Source organism: Hyla sarda, chromosome 3 (assembly GCF_029499605.1).
Source record: "Hyla sarda isolate aHylSar1 chromosome 3, aHylSar1.hap1, whole genome shotgun sequence".
Taxonomy (NCBI): Eukaryota; Metazoa; Chordata; class Amphibia; order Anura; family Hylidae; genus Hyla; species Hyla sarda.
This window is the reverse complement of record NC_079191.1, coordinates 377,302,756-377,323,611: the sequence shown is the minus strand read 5'-3', so window position 1 is coordinate 377,323,611 and position 20,856 is coordinate 377,302,756. Positions and strand designations below refer to the sequence as shown.

Genomic DNA, 20,856 nt, shown 5'->3' with positions numbered 1-20,856 from the left:
GCACCAGGTCAGTTGACGTCCGTCAAAGGAAAAAGCAAAAAGTGGTCTGGTCGCCTTATCAACTGGGATAGAAAAGAAAGCATTCTTCAGATCTATCGCACTGAAATAGACAGCGTCTGCAGGAATGGCAGAAAGAAGTGAATTGACATCTGGGACAATAGGAGCAATAGGCACAATGATGTTGTTTATTTCCCTCAAATCCTGTACAAAGCGGGTAGTACTATCTGCCTTTGTCACTGGATTGACGGGCGTGCTGTAGGGTGAAATCACCTCTTCCAGGATTCCTTTTTTTAGGAATTCTTCTATCATTGCCCTAAGTCCATCAAGTTTTTCTTTTGAAAGGGGGTATTGTTTCTGATATACAGGTGTGCTGCCTTCCCTTAGGGTAGCTTTGTATGGTGTGCAATCAATGAGCCCTGTGTCATAGTCCCCATTTGCCCACAGTGATGGGTCTATGTCCCCTAGCTCTGGGTGTTCCTGTAAGTTTGTGAAAATCAGTGGAGTTACAATGGGCAGAGTATAAACTGATACCGTTGTTTTCAACTGTGAGCTGCAATCCCAGCTTTACAAACATAACTCTCCCAAGAAGACTCACAGGGCACTCAGGAATAATGCTGAAAGTGTGATCTGTAATGTATTCCCTGTCAATGGTTTCTAATGGACTCTGTGCAATAGGTCTTTGTTAAAACCCCATTTATTCCCATAGAGGGCTCAGACTTTCTCAATGGTCCCTTGTACATTGAACTGTTCAACACACTAGAAGTAGCTCCACTGTCTACCATGAATCCCACCTTTCTTCCTCCTACTCTTAACAGGATTACTGGTGTGTCTTTCCAATGTGTTGTGACCTGTGTGAAAGTCGGGTTTTGTCCCTCCGGGCACCCTCAGTAGGGCTGTTGCTGGTTCCAGTCCAGTGGGAATCTGGGCTGTCCCTGTGTGAATCCCTGTGAACCCTGTGTCTGAAGTGTCTGACCCACTTGATTGTGTTGTGACAGAACATCAGGTCCCTGTGTGTTTTGTCCCTGAGAAGCTTTCTTTGGTGCGTGGCACTGTCTAGCCCAGTGTCCACTCTCCCCACAATTGTAGCAGCAATCATTAGGTATGTATGAGCCCTGCTCTCTGTTATAGCCTTGTCCTGCACTGTGGGATCTGCTGCTGTTTCTCCCTCTTCTTCTAGCTCTCCCTCTTCCTCTACTGCTGTATGCGTGTGGAGGGAGTGTTACTCTCTTGACGTCAAAGCAGCCTGCAGACTCTTTCTCATAAAGATGTTTCTCAAATTCAGCAATGGAATCTGAGGTCCAGGTGGATACATTTTGTTTTACTATCAGGATCAGTTTATCTTACAGATTATTCACAAATGTGGAAATGATTAAGTTATCATTGTCCTTTACAGCCAATCCTGCCTCGGTTTTCCAACAAACCATAAATCGCTTCCAAAACTCAGTGACAGTCTCAGCAGACTTCTGTCTGCATGCAACCGCTACAGGCAGTGAGGATTTCTGTTTAAACACCCGGTTCATTTCCTCTTTTATTTCCTTCCATATCACTTTCCGTCCTGTTTCTGTGTTACATACATAATTTGGGGCATCTATGTCTCCCTCTATTTCTGATATGGATGTAACATTTTCCCAATTCCATGCTGTATATTTGCGTACTATGCCATCTATAATAAGCCTTATTCCTCCTGTGTATATTTCCTTCCTTCACATGCCTTTTTCAGATATGCAACTGTCCCTAATGGGGTTACAGAGGGCTTTGGAAAATGTTTGATGATTTTATTTAGAAGATCTAGATCTATGGGCTTTTTTTATAAGATGCTGTCCTGCTGTTAGAAAAGGGGCAAACATTTTAACTTCTTCCCTTACTTCTTGCTTATCAGACATACTGCGGGTCTGGACCCCCCGCTAGTAACTCCTTGAGCACCAGCATCCTTATCTCTTACTCTAGCTCCCTTCCCTCCTGCTAATTCTGCTAAAGGTTGTGGCTGGGGAGCTCTCCTAGTTATGACTGCTGCTGTGACTGCATCTTCTTCATCTGGAGTCAACACTGGGTACTGAGGCACTACTGGAGGGGGTCTGTTATACGGTGAAGGGGTGGTGGAAATTTCTGATCTCTCCCTTTCAAACGTATTTCCCATTCTATCTCATGAAGGGGCCTATCATCTTTGGGACAGCTGTGGTTTTTATTCCATTTCTTATTACCTGCATCATACCAATGGGGGGCTATTTCTAGCCACTGTTCCCCTCCCTTGGACATATAATCCATGTCCCAGGAAGGGTCCGCATCGAAATGCGGCCAGGCTGCCTTATCACCCAGACATAGTCCTTTGACCATATCCATATGATACACACTATTGTCACCGTCCCTGGGGAATGGATCTGCAGCATCCATTACCTCAGTCCAGCCTGCTAAATCGTCTACCCATGGATTGATCAGGTAATAGTTTGTTGGACTAACATGGGCTACATAACATTTGCAAGTTTCCCCTTGCTCTGGTTTAGGGTACTTAGCTTTAGAGCCTTTTGCTCCCATGTTAGTATGTTTGGTTTTGGAGTGTGATCATACAATCACTGTCAGGACTGGCTGTACTGAACCGTGAAGGCTCCGACAATTCCTGTCAACTGATCAACTCTCCCAAAACCCCTATCGACTAGTGCTGTTTTGAGCTGCAACTTGCGTTCACCGGTCTCTGGGTCAACAGATTCTCTCCTAGCCAGAGTGGTGGGGCGTCTTGCAGCTCTCCACAACCCATGCAATTTTACACAATGAATGATGTTAGCACAAAAAAATCACAGTGAGATTTGACCGTACACTTACCACCCGGTCAATGTCTCACACAAACAAATGATCTTATCACTTCTAAAATTTCTTATTATTACAAACTACGTATATATAAGAGTTAAATCAAGCTTGTAACCTTCTGTTCCCCGAACAGCTTCTTTTAGTTTTAAGTGCACTTATCTCTGAGGTGATATGGGGCTCCCGGAGCACCTCTTATAATCACCTATGACTCCCTGAGCCTTTGTCTATTGTGTCCCTGACACTCTGTGTCCCAGACACAGCAACCTCCCGAAGTTTCTAAGTAAATGGCTCTACTTACTTGGATCGAGGCGCTGTCAGTGCCCTCGGATCAGACAGAGGATAAAACAGATATCTCTCAAATGTATCAGGGGATGACTTTCTCGATCCCGGACGAGCCCCCAGATTGTAAGGAGATTTGATCTTATCTAGGTACCCCTGGTACCGAACTTAGGTGGTTGGCTTGATTTAAGTCTTTATCTGGATCCAGGAGAATGAATCTACCAGAAATAACACGTAACAACAGTTTGTCCGGTTAAATTAATTCTAATTTATTCAGCAGTATGTAAGCACATATTATAGGGGGGTTGCACCCCTCCTGCCATCACTCAAATATTTGGTATAATCTCTAGCCTATAATATTAGGTATATGGAGGTTTCTGGAAGAATTCATGGGAGAGACAGATGATCGAGAAAGCCATAACACATGTAAGAATAGGAAGTCCTAATATGGTTAATTAATCTTCGCGGCTACATTCCAAATAAAAGAGATAACAAGAAATGCTGACAGGAGAAAGACACTGTGTGATGGATGCATACAATACAGTAACCCCTTCAGTAAGAAAAATACATAAAGTAGACCAAGGAAGATCAAAATATTGAAATATAAAATATGCCTAGAAAATAAAAATGTACAACAAAACAAATTTAAAACAAATTGGTGGGAACAGATGCAAAAAAAAATGGATGTCGCCCTCCATCGCTATCGTCGCATGCCCAGGGTGTCCCCGTCGCTCCGGAACATGTCTGCTGCACAGTATCCTCGCTCTCCGTCGCCGCCATGTCGCCGCTACGCACGCCGCTCCTATTGGATGACGGGACGGCGTGCGCGACGGCGTGATGACGACGAAGGAGAGCTCTGGCCATGCAGGGGATCCCGGCACGGAGCAGACACCGAGGAGGAAGCTAAGGTCCCTCCCGGTGTCCTGTAAGCTGTTCGGGATGCCGCAATTTCACCGCGGCAGTCCCGAACGGCCCGACTGAACAGCTGGGTTAGTGTTATTTGCGCTTTGATCAATGCATCTGAAGGGTTAATACAGGGCATCACCACGATCGGTGACATCCTGTATTAGCCGCGGGTCCCGGCCGTTGATGGCCACAGGGACCACTGCGATAGGTGTGTATTTGCCTTATAAGACGTACCAACTTTTCCCCCCCAGTCTTGGGGAAGAAAAAGTGCGTCTTATACAGCGAAAAATACAGTATGTTCTCTCCTCAGCGCAGTTACATATGTTACCATTGCAGCGCTATCAAAAGACCCTGGCAGCGCTATGAATAAAAAATATTCTACAGCTGCGCATGTGGCCGGCGCGATGTGTTGCTGAAAGAATACTTGTCATTCATAGCGCTGCAGCGGCATCTGTGTATAGATGCACTGCAGGGGTCAGATATATATCCATATGTCTGGCCCCCACAACGCTTCTATAATCAAATGCCTTGGCAGCGCTATGAATGAAAAGTATTCTACAGCAGAACATCTGGCCGGCCAAAGTGAGCCAATGAATCACTCCATTACCGAAAAATGAATATTGAGCCACTCTATTCTAGATCTCTATCATGGTGTATAAAACTTCGCTATCACGGTGGGAGCTATACTGTAGGGGATTAAAATCCCTGAAAACACCCTATTTACTATATAGGTTGGTTGCCGAATCTATATAGAGTGGGGGTGATACTGGATTGTTTCATCTTCTGGCAGGTCAGTACAAGTGGATGGTCGGCATCAGGTGCCATAGGGAAGAGTGTTATAGCTACAGTTTGTTCATCACCACGTTGGTCCTGAAAGCATGTCAAAAAGAGATTTGACAGGTAAAGGTGGGTGTGTTATTATGCCTGTTGCTTCCCAAACATTCTGATTGACTTTTTCTATGCGTGTATATCCCATTCATATATGTGATCCGGTTTGGTTGATGCATTTCTCTTTTGTACCAATGTTTAGTCTACACGTCCTGTAGCCTGTCCAGCGATGTCTACTGTGCTCACACTTTTTATATGCTTTATATTATGTACTCCTAATAGATTTAAATATTTCTTATACTTTGGTTGCTGTTGAACATTTCTCTTATCGGTGGTGATGTCTCAGGAACTGTTTTATTTAAAAAAAAAATACTGTGGAGCATACAGCAGCTGATAAGTATTGTAAGGATTAACATTTTTAGATACAAGTTATTTAAGAATCATTTTAACTTTCTGGCAACATTTAGGAAATCTAAAAATAAAAATTGTAAATGGAGTATCCCTTTAAAGGGCTTGTTTCCAGATGGTAATTTATTTCTGTGCTTATAGGCCAAGCGGATTGTCTGTTGTTGACCCTTGGACATTTTTTAAGTCAGGATCATGTGTTAGCCAAGGTTTTACTTTAAAGAACACGTCTCAATGTAAAATATTAATTCCCTATTATAAGGATATGTTCTAAGTTTTAGATTAGGGGTATCCTATCGCTGGGGCCCTCCTGCAATCTCCTGTATAGAGCCCCTGTTCTGTAGCACAAGAGCGTGCCACGACCCACACCAAAAGCAGACACAGCAACAACACCTCTATAAAGCTCTATGGGAGAGCCGAACATTGCCAAACGGCTCTCCCATATGGCTAAGTTTCCATTTTTTTTCTTGCATTTTTTAGAAAAGTGCCACTGCAGTGTTTGAGCCAAAGCCAGAAGTGTATTCAATTGGAATCAGACATATAAAGGAAGGACTTACACTTCTCCTCCCTTATGGATCCACTTCTGACTTTGGATCAAAACCTGCAGTGGTAGTTCTCTAAAAACTGCAAGAAATAAAGCGAAGTTGAAAACTAGCCTATAACTATATTGAGGGGGCATGGCAGCCTCCACTTTGGCTGGGGGTGGTGATGTGCTCCTGTGCTACAGGGGGGCCCCAGAGCTTGCTCCACGCATCTAAAGCTTAGTCCATATACTTTGGATAGGGGATAAGTATTTGTTTTTTTGTGACATGTTCTACTTTAACATAGTGGTAAACATTTTTGGTAACTTGCATCCTTTCTTGGTGAAAAATCCCAAAATTTGATGAAAAATTTGAAAATTTAGCATTTTTCTAACTTTGAAGCTCTCTGCTTGTAAGGAAAATGGATATTCCAAATAATTTTTTTTTATTCACATATACAATATGTCCACTTTATGTTTGCATCATAAAATTGACATGTTTTTACTTTTGGAAGACACCAGAGGGCTTCAAAGTTCAGCAACAATTTTCCAATTTTTCACAAAATTTCCAAACTCACAATTTTTCAAGGACCAGTTCAGATTTGAAGTGGACTTGAAGGGTCTTCATCTTAGAAATACCCCACAAATGACCCCATTATAAAAACTGCATCCCGCAAAGTATTCAAAATGACATTCAGTCAGCATTTTAACCCTTTAGGTGTTTCACAGGAATAGCAGCAAAGTGACGGAGAAAATTCACAATCTTCATTTTTTACACTCGCATGTTCTTGTAGACCCAATTTTTGAATTTTTACAAGGGCTAAAAGGAGAAAATGTATACTTATATTTGTAGCCCAATAAGCACATACCTCATATGTCTATGTAAAGTGTTCAGCGGCCGCAGTAGAGGGCTCAGAAGTGAAGGAGCGACAAGGGGATTTTGAAGAGTACGCTTTTCTGAAATGTTTTTTTGGGGGTATGTTGCATTTAGGAAGCCCCTATGGTGCCAGAACAGGAAAAAAAAACACATGGCATACCATTTTGGAAACAAGACCCCTTGAGGAACGTAACAAGGAATAAAGTGAGCCTTAATACCCCACAGGTGTTTCATGACTTTTGCATATGTAAAACATTTAAAAAAAAATTCACTAAAATGTGTGTTTCCCCCCAAATTTCACATTTTTGCAAGGGTTAATAGCAGAAAATACCCCCCAAAATTTGTAACCCCATCTCTTCTGAGTATGGACGTACCCCATAAGTTCACCTGAAGTGCACTACGGGCGAACTACAATGCTCAGAAGAGAAGGAGTCATATTTGGCTTTTTGAGAGCAAATTTTGATCGGGGGCATGTCGCATTTAGGAAGCCCCTATGGTGCCAGGACAGCAAAAAATACCCACATGGCATACCATTTTGGAAACTAGACCCCTTGAGGAACATAACAAAGAATAAAGTGAGCCTTAATACCCCACAGGGGTTTCACGATTTTTGCTTACGTAAAAAAAAAAATGTTTTCACTAAAATGTGTGTTTCCCCCCCAAATTTCACATTTTTGCAAGGGTTAATAGCAGAAAATACCCCCCAAAATTTGTAACCCCATCTCATCTTGGCTTTTTGAGAGCAAAAATAACCCCCACATGGCATTCCATTTTGGAAACTAGACCCCTTGAGGAACATAACAAGGAATAAAGTGAGCCTTAATACCTCACAGGTGTTTCACGACTTTTGCATATGTAAAACATTTAAAAAAAATTTCACTAAAATGTGTGTTTCCCCCCAAATTTCACATTTTTGCAAGGGTTAATAGCAGAAAATACCCCCCAAAATTTGTAACCCCATCTCTTCTGAGTATGGACGTACCCCATAAGTTCACCTGAAGTGCACTACGGGCGAACTACAATGCTCAGAAGAGAAGGAGTCATATTTGGCTTTTTGAGAGCAAATTTTGATCAGGGGCATGTCGCATTTAGTTAATAGCAGAAAATACCCCCCAAAATTTGTAACCCCATCTCATCTTGGCTTTTTGAGAGCAAAAATAACCCCCACATGGCATACCATTTTGGAAACTAGACCCCTTGAGGAACATAACAAGGGGTACAGTGAGCATTTATCCCCCACTGGTGTCTGTCAGATCTTTGGAACAGTGGGCTGTACAAAATTTTTAATTTGCACAGCCCACTGTTCCAAAGATCTGTCAGACACCAGTGGGGTGTAAATTCTCACTGCACCCCTCATTACATTCCGTGAGGGGTGTAGTTTCCGAAATGGGGTCACATGGGTTTTTTTGTTTTTTTTGTGTTTGTCAAAACCGCTGTAACAATCAGCCACCCCTCTGCAAATCACCTCAAATGTACATGGTGCACTCTCCCTTCTGGGCCTTGTTGTGCGCCCCCAGAGCACTTTGCCCCCACATATGGGGTATCTCCGTAGTCGGGAGAAATTGCATTACAAATTTTGGGGGGCTTTTTTCCCTTTTACCTCTTGTCAAAATGAAAAGTATAGGGCAACACCAGCATGTTAGTGTAAAAAAAAATATTTTTTTACACTAACATGCTGGTGTAGACCCCAACTTCACCTTTTCATAAGGGGTGAAAGGAGAAAAAGCCCCCCAAAATTTGTTAGGCAATTTTTCCCGAGTACGGCAATACCCCATATGTGGCCCTAAACTGTTTTTTATTGGGGAGGGGGGCTGTGTAGGGGTATGTGTATATGTAGTGTTTTTTACTTTTTATTTTATTTTGTGTTAGTGTAGTGTTTTTAGGGTACAGTCACACGGGCGGGGGATTACAGCGAGTTTCCCGCTGCAAGTTTGAGCTGCCGCGCAAAATTTGCTGCATCGCAAACTTGCAGCCTGATACTCACTGTAAGCCCCCCCCCTGCCCATGTGAATGTACCCTGTACATTCACAGGGGGGGAATCTCCAGCTGTTGCAAAACTACAACTTCCAGCATGCACAGTCTATCAGTGCATGCTGGTAGTTATAGTTTTGCAATAGCTGGAGGCACACGGGTTGGGAAACGCTGAGTTAGGAAACAGATAATGTTTCCCAACCAGTGTGCCTCCAGTTGTTGCAAAACCACAACTCCCAAACATTCTCAGGCATGCTGGAAGTAGTAGTTCGGCAACATCTTAAGAGCCAGATGTTGCCGAACTACAACTCCCAGCATGCTTGGAGTTGTAGTTTTGCAACATCTGGAGGACTACAGTTTGCAGACCACTAATACAGTGGTTCCCAATCTGTGCCCTTCCTGATGTTGCAAAACTACAACTCCCAGTATGCCAAAACTGTATAGGCATGCTGGGAGTTGTAGTTCTGCAACATCTGAAGGGCCAGATGTTACAAAACTACAACTCCCAGCATGCCTGGACAGTAAGGGCATGCTGAGGATGTGTAGTTTTGCAACATCTGGAAGGGCACAGTGGTCTCCAAACTGTGGACCTCCAGATGTTGCAAAACTGAAACTCCCAGCATGCCCAGACGCCAAGGGCTGTCTGAGCATGCTGGGAGTTGTAGTATACAGGGTCCCATTACAGCAATGCATGTCGCTTTACGGCTACGTGCATTGCTGTAAAGGGCCCGACCACGGCTGAAGATCCACTCACCTGCCTCCGCGTCTTCATCGCCGGGATCCGGGTCTTCAGGGACGAGCTAAGTACCAGGGCCAGGCCCAAGCACTCCCCCATCCCCCACCGCGTCCTCCGGTCTTCCTCCCGTCCTCTTCGGACTTCCAGGGGCCGGGCAGGGCGGGAGGAAGTAACCGCCCCCCCCTGCGATTGGTCGGTTAGCTAACCGAAGAATCGCAGGGGATAGGAGGAGGTGACAGGCTTGCCACCTCGCTCCTATACTTTAGCATGGTCCTGGCTATCTGTGACAGCCGGGATCATGCAAAATTACCAGGCGGTCGGGTCCCAGAGACCTGATCAGCCCGGTATCGCCGCAGATCGCAGGGGCGATTTCCCTATCGATTTGCGGCGATCGCCAACATGGGGGGCGTTTGACCTGGATTCCTGCTGAAGGATTTCAGCAGGGATCCGCTTCCGATCTCTGCCGGGTGAGCGGCAGAGACCAGGAAAAGACCATGACGTATGCATACGTCATGGGTCCTTAAGACCCAGGGTGTGATGACGTATGCATACGTCATGGGTCCTTAAAGGGTTAAACATGGTACACCTTAATAAAATGGGAATGGTTGGTGATATTAACTTCCTGTTTGTGGCACATAGTATATGTGAGGGGGAAAACTTTTCAAGATGGGTGGTGACCATGGCGGCCATTTTGAAGAAGAGTGTTACACTTGTAATGCCTTTCATCCCAAAAATTCACCATGTACTCCAGCTCTGCCCGGGTGAATGGTGGTGAGTGCACTGTGCCAGTGTGTGTACCTTAAAGAGAAAGAGAAATAACAAATGTAGGATACTTAGGTCTAAAATGGATAATGACAAGACTTTTTTTTATTTTGCAGGTTAAAGATTATCTTCACCACAACGACCCCTTGAAAAATGCCTTACAACACAACATGGATAAACTTGCCAACCTATCTTGATTTGGCTTCATCAACCCACACGCAGTGAACTGAGTCTTGGCCTTCATGGCACACAAAGATAACACCATGATCATGCATACAGCTGCAGGGGTTCCTGTACTCCCTTGGCACGTTAATTTCATTTTAAAATTATTAAAGGGGTAGTATGTTTTTTGTTAATTTTGCCTGATAAAAAAGTAACTTTAAAGGGGTACACCGGAGGAAAACATTTTTTTTTTAATCAACTGGTGCAAGGAAGTTAAACAGATTTGTAAATGGCTCCTATTAAAAAATCTTTACCCTTCCAATACTTTTTTTAGAAGCTGTATGCCACAGAGGAAATTCTTTTCTTTTTGAATTTCTTTTTTGACTTGTCCACAGTGCTCTCTGCGTACACTTGATTCCCGTATCAGGAACTGTCTAGAGCAGGAGAAAATCCCCATGACAAACCTATGCTGCTCTGGACAGTTCCTGACACAGAAAGAGGTGTCAGCAGAGAGCACTGTGGACAAGACAAAAAAGAAATTCAAAAAGAACAGAATTTGCTCTGTAGCATACAGCTGCTAAAAAGTACTGGAAGAATAAAGATCATTTACAAGAGTAAAGTCAAATCTGTTTGTAATTTTTAGACAAGGTAGGAAAATCTAGATTAATTCACAGTTTAACTCCTTAAGGACTCAGGGTTTTTCCGTTTTTGCACTTTCGTTTTTTCCTCCTTACCTTTTAAAAATCATAACCTTTTCAATTTTCCACCTAAAAATCCATATTATGGCTTATTTTTTGCGTCGCCAATTCTACTTTGCAGTGACATTAGTCATTTTACCCAAAAATGCACGGCGAAACGGGAAAAAAAATCATTGTGCGACAAAATCGAAAAAAAAACGCCATTTTGTAACTTTTGGGGGTTTCCGTTTCTACGCAGTGCATATTTTGGTAAAAATTACACCTTATCATTATTCTGTAGGTCCATACGGTTAAAATGATACCCTACTTATATAGGTTTGATTTTGTCGCATAAACATAAACTTCTGGAAAAAATCATAACTACATGCAGGAAAATTTATACGTTTAAAAATGTCATCTTCTGACCCCTATAACTTTTTAATTTTTCCACGTACAGGGCGGTATGAGGACTCATTTTTTGCGCCGTGATCTGAAGTTTTTATTGGTATGATTTTTGTTTTGATCTGACTTTTTGATCACTTTTTATTCATTTTTTAATGTTATAAAAAGTTACCAAAATACGCTTTTTTGGACTTTGGAATTTTTTTGCGCGTACGCCATTGACCGTACGGCTTAATTAATTATATATTTTTATAGTTCGGACATTTACGCACGCGGCGATACCACATATGTTTATTTTTATTTTTTTTACACTGTTTTATTTTTTTTATGGGAAAAGGGGGGTGATTCAAACTTTTATTAGGGAAGGGGTTAAATGACCTTTATTAACACTTTTTTTTTACTTTTTTTTTGCAGTGTTATAGGTCCCATAGGGACCTATAACACTGCACACACTGATCTCTCATCCTGATCACAGGCGTGTATTAACACGCCTGTGATCAGCATTATCGGCGCTTGACTGCTCCTGCCTGGATCTCAGGCACGGAGCAGTCATTCGTCGATCGGACACCGAGGAGGCAGGTAAGAGCCCTCCCGGTGTCCGATCAGCTGTTCGGGACACCGCGATTTCACCGCGGCGGTCCCGAACAGCCCGACTGAGCAGCTTGGATACTTTCAGTTTCACTTTAGAAGCGGCAGTCAGCTTTGACGCTTCTAAAGGGTTAATACCGCACATCGCCACGATCGGCGATGTGAGGTATTAGCCGCGGGTCCCGGCCGTTGATGAGCGCCGGGACCCACGCGATATGATGCGGGATCGCGGTGCGATCCCGCTTCATATCGCGGGAGCCGTCGCAGGACGTAAATATACGCCCTGCGTCGTTAAGGGGTTAAGCCATGTAAAGATACTTGATGTCAAGTGTACCTACCTTCTTGCAAAGTGGATGGACTTGCTTCATTTTCGCTTGACATCTTGTCCTTTTTGGATTAAGTTTGTGTAAGTGACATGTCTTGTTTCAAAATTTCAAAAAAATGAAAGCGATAGTTTCCAATTACAAAAATATGTTATTCCATATAGTAGGCTAAATAACAACCACAATTGTGTCTGCATATTTAAAATGTCTAAATGTAAGATGTTAACCAATGTAAATTTTTAGTCCACCACTTGACATCTTCTCCCCTATCCAAAGAATAGGGGATAAAATGTGTGATCACAGGTGTCCCACAGCTGTGAACCCCACAATCTATCCAGCAGTGTGATGTCCCAGTACAGAACATGGTCCTGCACTACCCTTAGGCGCTGTCAGGTTGAGTCTCTCAGTGACCTGGGGGCTCCCCTGCATGGTCTCAGCCTGTTGTTTCCAGAATGTTGTGTATATCACTTTAACGCCTAGACAGTCTCCTAATGTATAGATAGAGATTGTCACATGCTATGTTATGTTGTCACATGATTTGCTGTCACATGTTCTCCCAGAGAGCACCAGCTAGACCTATGACCCGCAGCTTGACCAATGGGCTTTAGTCCAGCCCACCCACTATATAAAGGGGTGGCCATTACAATTTCTCTCAGATTACATCTGCTACTGAGCACCGCAACCACCAGAGATCTCAGGGCAAGTGATCAGCATCTGGAAGACCCCAAAAGCTACAGTCATTCCAGTAAGTCTCAAGCCTATGTCTGCTGCCACTGAAACTAATAAGTCCTGTATATAGTCAAGTCCAATCTCAAGTCAAGTTAATTACAAGTATATTGGTCCAGCAAGCTGCGAGGTCCTTCTGGGTCCTGGCCCTCTCTCTGGGAAATCTGGCCTTAGCTGTGAAGATAACTCCATCTGTCTTATACTCAGTAAAGCCCCATTTGACCATAACTGGTTGTGGACTCTCATTTCACTACTAGCAACTGGGATAGCGGAGAAACCGGGCGTGTGGTGTTCCAGAACCCTAAAACCACACTGGCTTTATGAACACTAGGCGTTAACAACATTTTGCCCCCGGGGGTTAACACCATCTGATCCCACTACTCACACCCCTACACCCGTGGTCCCACCATACACCGTGGTCCCACCACAGCAGCTCCCCTTGTAATCATGTTCACGGAGCGAGCTTCGCTCTATGCCTGCTTAATGGCGATGCAGTTGCCAAGTTTTCGTGACATTCTGTCACCGTCCCTCATGACATCATGCCCTGCCCACTCAATATAAGTCTATGTGAGGGGGCGTGATGGCCGTATCGCAGCCTCACATAGACTTACATTGAGGGGTCGGGCCGTAAAAACAAGGGGGGAGGGGGCATGGACATAACGTCACTAACCTCCGGCCCCTGCTTCTCCACTCATCAGGCATGAAGTGAAGCTCGCTACGTGCAACAGATGCCAGAGGTGCTACACATGGCCGTCTTGTATTTTGATTGGACCCTGGGCAAGCACTTTTTTAGTCCCACACATACACACTCCACCCCCCACCTGACCGACCAACACACAATAACAAACATACACTTAAAGACACACAATACAGACAGATACACTTACAGACACACACTACAGACACACACATATGGCTGTCCATATTTCTTCTTTCCTGTGGCGGACGGGAATGACATGTAACGTCGCTGCTGTCCTCCTGCGCTAGTCTGTGGAGGAATGTCACTTGCTCAACGTCCTCCATCAGTCCCGCACGCAGGCTCTCTGTTTTAAAGCCCACTGCGCCGCTTTACAACAGTGAGTCGCAGCTGCAAGGCTGGCCCTGCCTGGACCATCGGCGGCGGCTAGCTGTTTTGGTCCTCCAGGAATGACAGGGCCCAGGGCAGCTGCCCCTTTTGTCATGTGTTAAAGATGGCCCTGGGGCTGCAGGGAGATCGCGGGGGGGGGGGGGGGGGGGGGGGGACCACAGCTGCTGGACTCCCGCAATCACCTAGGGGATAACATGTCTAGGGGTGGAGGAACCCTTTAACGAAAATTAACATTATGGGCACACTAGGAATCCAGTTGTTCCATTGACCACAATAAACAGGACAAAAATGGTTAAAAAAAAAAAATAAAACATAAATCTCATTAAAAAATTCTCTGTCATCTATATTGTAACACAGTAAAATATCCTGCATATATTGGTGAAATCGAAAGATGTATGGTTCAATAAATGTGCAGGTCATTGTTGGTCCATACCTTAAATGGGCACTGTCATGAAATCTAAAAATTGATATGTTGTAGTACTTAAGTACTACAACATATCTCTAATATACTTTAATAAAAAAAAGGGATTTTAACCTCTTCAGGACATAGGGCGTATGGATACGCCCTGCATTCTGAGTCCTTAAGGACCGAGGGCGTATCCATACGCCCGTGGGAATTCCGGTCCCCACCGCTAGCCGGTTGGGGACCGGAGCCGGATGCCTGCTGAAATCATTCAGCAGGTATCACGGCATATCGCCCAGGGGGGTCATTATGCCCCCCCATGTCGGCGATCGCCGCAGATCGCTGGACAATTCAGTCCAGCGATCTGCGGCGATTCCGGGTCAATCGGGTCTCCAGTGACCCGGTGACCAGGAATTACTGGCTGTTCAGGGCCGTCTCTGACGGCCACAAACAGCCAGAGCCTGCAGGGGTGAGGTGGCACTGGATTACCGGCCGACCAATCGGGGCGCCTGCTGCGGGTGTCACTCCCGCACCCGCTCCGCCCCTCTTCCGGAGGACGTGAGCGGGTGCGGGACGTGCACCCCGGGTGCTGGGGACCCTGATCCCCGACGTCAATGTTGGGATCGGGGCCCCAGGAGCAGCGGCGGCGGCGGCGACGACGAGGGACTGACCTCATGCGGCTGGATCGTTGGAGGTGAGTGACAGCCTCCTGCTGTTGCTTAGCAACAGCTCCCAGCATGCAAAAAGGGCATGCTGAGAGCTGTAGTTATGCAACAGCAGGAGGCAGACCACCACAACTCCCAGCATTCCCTTATGGGCATGCTGGGACTTATGGTTTTGCAACAGCTGGAGGCACATTTTTTCTATGGAAAAGTGTACCTTCAGCTGTTGTATAACTACAACTCCCAGCTTGCACAAACAGCTAAAGTGCATGCTGGGAGTTGTAGTGGTGCATCTGGTGGTTGCATAACTACAACTCCCAGCATGCCCGTTGGCTGTCGGTGACTGCTGAGAGTTGTAGTTTTGCAACAGCTGAAGGCACACTGGTTGTGAAACTTAGAGTTTTTTTTTTTAACCTAACTCAGTGTTTCACGACCGGTGTGCCTCCAGCTGTTGCAAACTCCAACTCTCAGCAGTCAATGTACACCATGCACCGTACATGCTGGGAGTTGTAATTTTGCAACAGCTGGAGGCACACTGGTTGTGAAACACTGAGTTAGGTCACAAACTCAGTGATACATAACCAGTGTGTCTACAGCTGTTGCAAAACTAAAACTCTCAGCATGTATAGTCTGTCAGCTAATGCTGGGAGTTGTAGTTTTGCAACAGCTGGATGCCCCCCAATGTGAACGTACAGGGTACACTCACATGGGCGGAGGATTACAGTAAGTATCTGGCTGCAAGTTTGAGCTGCCGCAAATTTTCTGCCGCAGCTCAATCTGCCAGCGAGAAACTACTGTGAACTGTACTAATGCGACTGTACCCTAAAAACACTACACTACACTAACACACAATAAAATAAAAAGTAAAAAACACTACATATACACATACCCCTACACAGCCCCCCTCCCCTCCCCAATAAAAATGAAAGCGTCTGGTACGCCACTGTTTCCAAAACGGAGCCTCCAGCTGTTGCAAAACAACAACTCCCAGTATTGTCGGACAGTCGTTGACTGTCCAGGCATGCTGGGAGTTTTGCAACAGCTGAAGGCACCCTGTTTGGGAATCACTGGCGTAGAATTCCCCTATGTCCACCCCTATGCAAGTCCCTAATTTAGGCCTCAAATGCGCATGGCGCTCTCACTTTGGAGCCCTGTCGTATTTCAAGGCAACAGTTAAGGGTCACATATGGGGTATCGCCGTACTCGGGAGAAATTGTGCTACAAATTTTGGGGGGTATTTTCTGCTTTAACCCTTTTTAAAAATGTAAAATTTTTGGGAAAACAAGCATTTTAGATAAAATTTTTTTTTTTTTTTTACATATGCAAAAGTCGTGAAACACCTGTGGGGTATAAAGGTTCACTTAACCCCTTGTTACGTTCCCCGAGGCTTCTAGTTTCCAAAATGGTATGCCATGTGGTTTTTTTTTTGCTGTCCTGGCACCATAGGGGCTTCCTAAATGCGGCATGCCCCCAGAGCAAAATTTGCTTTCAAAAAGCCAAACTCCTTCTCTTCCGAGACCTGTAGTGCGCCAGAAGAGCACTTTTCACCCCCATATGGGGTGTTTTCTGAATCGGGAGAAATTGGGCTTCAAATTTTTAGGGGTATTTTCTGCTATTACCCTTTTTAAAAATTTAAAATTTTTTGGGAAAACAAGCATTTTAGGTAAAAATTATTATTTTTTTTTACATTTGCAAAAGTCGTGAAACACCTGTGGGGTATAAAGGCTCACTTTATCCCATGTTACATTCCCCGAGGGGTCTAGTTTCCAAAATGGTATGCCATGTGTTTTTTTTTTGCTGTTCTGGCACCATAAGGGCTTCCTAAATGCAACATGCCCCCCAAAAACCATTTCAGAAAAACGTACTCTCCAAAATCCCCTTGTCGCTCCTTCCATTCTGAGCCCTCTACTGCGCCCGCCGAACACTTTACATAGACATATGAGGTATGTGCTTACTCGAGAGAAATTGGGCTACCAATACAAGTAAAAATTTGGTCCTTTTACCCCTTGTAAAAATTCCAAAATTGGGTCTACAAGAACATGTGAGTGTAAAAAATGAAGATTGTGAATTTTCTCCTTCACTTTGCTGCTATTCGTGTGAAACACCTAAAGGGTTAAAACACTGACTGAATGTCATTTTGAATACTTTGGGGGGTGTAGCTTTTATAATGGGGTCATTTATGGGGTATTTCTAATATGAAGACCCTTCAAATCCACTTCAAACCTGAACTGGTCCCTGAAAAATACCGAGTTTGAAAATTTTGTGAAAAATCAGAAAATTGCTGCTGACCTTTGAAGCCCTCTGGTGTCTTCCAAAAGTAAAAACTCGTCAATTTTATGATGCAAACATAAAGTAGACATATTGTATATGTGAACAAAAAAAAATGTATTCGTAATATCCATTTTCCTTACAAGCAGAGAGCTTCAAAGTTAGAAAAATGCAAAATTTTCAATTTTTTCATCAAATTTACGGATTTTTCACCAAGAAAGGATGCAAGTATCGACAAAAATTTACCACTATGTTAAAGTAGAATATGTCACGAAAAAACAATCTCGGAATCAGAATGATAACTAAAAGCATCTCAGAGTTATTAATGTTTAAAGTGACAGTGGTCAGATGTGCAAAAAACGCTCCGGTCCTTAAGGCCAAAATGGGCTCCGTCCTGAAGGGGTTAAACAAGTTTAAAATCACTTTTAAATTCGGCCACTAGGGGTCGCCCTCCCAGTGGCCGAATGCATTCTGCAGTGACGTCACTACTGGATTTCGACTCATTTCAGCCTGGCAATGAGTCGAAATCCAGTCACTGCGATGCTCGCTCCCGCCTGTCAATCCAACAGGCGAGAGCGAGCACGCTGATAGCTGGGGCTGCACGCATTGGCCAGCTCCACTGGCCTCGCGCGCGGCCCCACCCGCCCGCCCCCCCCCGTTACCCTGTCCGGAGGCCGTTACCCTGTCCGGAGGCAGCTCATTGATCCTCCGGTAAGTCTTCACCACTGGAGGAATGGGGTGGGGGAAGCGGGGTTCGGGGGAGCGCCGCCGCTCAGCACTAGAGGTATGGGGGTGGGGAGCGGGGTTCGGGAGAGCGCCGCCGCCGCTGCTGCTGCTCCCGAAGTAGCACTGCTGCGCTGGTTAAACAAAGTTATTGTTTTCACCACAGGGTGCCTCCAGCTGTTTCACCACTACAACTCCCAGAATGCCCTGACAGCCAGTAGATGTCAGGGCAAGCTGGGAGTTGTAGTAGTGAAACAGCTGGAGGCACCCTGTATAGTGAGCTAAGGGCGGAAGTGCCGGCCCCAGCAGGCATCAGTGATGTGGTGCACACTACCAGGCAGACAAAAAGGGATTTTAATATAGTAAAAAAAATGTAAAGGCAGGGAGGGGGTTAGGGAGAGATGGGCAATAGGCAGGGACAGAAAGAAAAAAAAATGGATGGTGGGAGCTACCCTTTAACATTGTTGATGTGGTACCTAATTTTTTGTTACCTAATTTCCCAGGCTCCTGTCCCGACGCATTTTGCGAAACACTGAGCTTTATGCACGGTTTGAAAGAGGCGTATATGGAGACTCATGCCTCTTAGGTAAGTGCCTACTAAAATCAAATATGCTTAAAATATAGAGCAATTGAATTAACAATACCCTGTCCTCCACACTTACTTTGGGGAAATGTTTACTTTAATGGATATCGTCTCAGTAGATGGATGCTCACAACATACTTAAATCCAAGGAACCGGGCTGAGGTAAAATTCAACATATCACACAAAAGAACCCGTTCGTTGATTGAACGTACTTTTGGGCTCCTAAAGAGCCAATTTTGGTACTTAGACTTCACGGGCAGTGCCCTGCTTTATAAACCAACTACAGTATGTGACATAATAATTGTGTGGTGCATGCTGCATGATATTGCAGAACAACATTAGGTGCCCGTGGAAATAGCCGCGGACTTGAGGGAGGAAATACAAGAGGAGGATCTTGCTTCTTAAGCTATCAGACAGCATATTACAGAAAATTATTTCGGAGAATAGCTAAATTATTGAACCAGATGTAAAAATTAACATTAGCAACTACTTTGATTTTACTTTAAAAAAAATAAAAAAAAACATGCATCTGATGGAATGTTTTATTTGTGACGTGAGAAAATTGTACAGAAGCCAAGTTGACGTTTACTTTGGCAATAAAAAATATTTTAAAAAGTATCCTTCTGTTTTTCTATCCAAAAAAACATGTTACAATCATAACTGCATAACATTTATGCAAAAGGTTAAGACATAAATGCATTTAAAGGGGTACTCCGGTGGTTAATTTTTTTGACTATATGGCATCTTCTTTGTAAGTTTTGTTTTTTTGCAATATATATGTGTGATATGTTTTGGCAGCATGTGTGTGTTTTTCTTACCTGTTTGTTGGGCAGGAAGGTCTGTAGTTCAGAGGATTTTCTTTTACTGTCGTCCACCATGTTCTGAATCTTCTGAATCTCTTGTGGACAAGACGTCAGAGCTTTGTTTTTCTCTCTGTCTGCATGACAGGAATAAGCCACGCCCCCTCATCTCCCCCCTCCCGGAGTTCTGCATGGGAAGCCATAGTACACAGCTCCTTATCTCCCCTCCCCCACCCCCCTGCTCTGCTCCTGAGGACGCAGGTCTGCACAGGAGAACGAAACACAGAAGATAAATGTGTTATCTGAAGGGAAGGATTACAAGGTGCACAGGCTGGGGATGTACAGACTGCAGGGGAAGAAATCTCATACTGGATCTCTATATGTGAAGGGGGAGGGGAGGGGGACTCCTGAATGACACATGCAGGGAGTTGTAGGTTGTAGTCCCTGTTATGTGTGTGTATGTTAGTGTTTCCAAACCAGTGTGCCTCCAGCTGTTGCAAAACTGCAACTCCCAGCATGCCCTGACAGATTTTGGGCATGCTGGTAGTTGTACATTTGCAACAGCTGGAGGCACACTAGTTGGTAAACACTGTTCTAGCCTATTCAGCATACACATCAAGATACACCAGTGTTTCCCAACCAGTGTGCCTCCAGCTGTTGCTAAACTACAACTCCTAGCATGCCCAAAGGCTGTCAGGGCATGCTGGGAGTTGTAGTTATGCAACACCTGGAGGCACCCTGGTTGGGAAACACTGGTGTATGCCCTATAGAGGTGTGGTGAACTACAACCCCCAGGAGACTACAGAGGCAGCATGCTGGTGTTATACCACAGACTGAAGACTCCTGAATGACATGCTGGGAGTTGTAGTCCCTTTTGTGTGTGTGTGTGTGTGTGTATTACAGTGTATCCCAACCAGGGCTGATTTTATTAGTGTGCTGTGTATAAGGGGGTCGACCCGGGAAAATAGTAGGGTGGGTAAAGGGCGGAACAAACAAACACAAAAAAATGTGGCATGCTGGGATTTGTAGTTTTCAGCACAGCAAGAAACAGGAAATAGAAGCAAAGGTAGGAAAACAAAGTGGGGGATAAAAAGACAACAAAGAACGGAAATAGAGTAGGCTAAACAACAAGAATAGAAATGAAACAAAACAAATAGGGTAAGTCAAAAACGGAAAAACACGTTGACCAACGGAGTACCCCTTTAAGCATGATTAAGTATGAACTCACGAAATATCAACAATGTCAAAATTTTCATCTGTAAAGATTACACAACTTTTGAAAAGCAGAGCTAAAAAAAAAAAGGTTACTCAAACGGTTAGGAATAACTACAAAATTTAAATTGTCTACGCATAAATTTAAATGATA

At 44.4% G+C, this 20,856-nt stretch overlaps 1 long non-coding RNA gene across 1 annotated transcript in view; it reads right to left on the bottom strand.

Annotated features, from left to right (window-relative positions):
• LOC130362822 (uncharacterized) overlaps window positions 1-19,620 on the bottom strand; it is a 197,612-nt gene extending 177,992 nt beyond the window's left edge. The window contains exon 1 of the long non-coding RNA XR_008891587.1: window positions 19,509-19,620. This is a non-coding gene — a long non-coding RNA (uncharacterized LOC130362822). The remainder of the gene's footprint in view (window positions 1-19,508) is intronic.
• Between the last annotated feature and the right edge of the window lie 1,236 nt (window positions 19,621-20,856).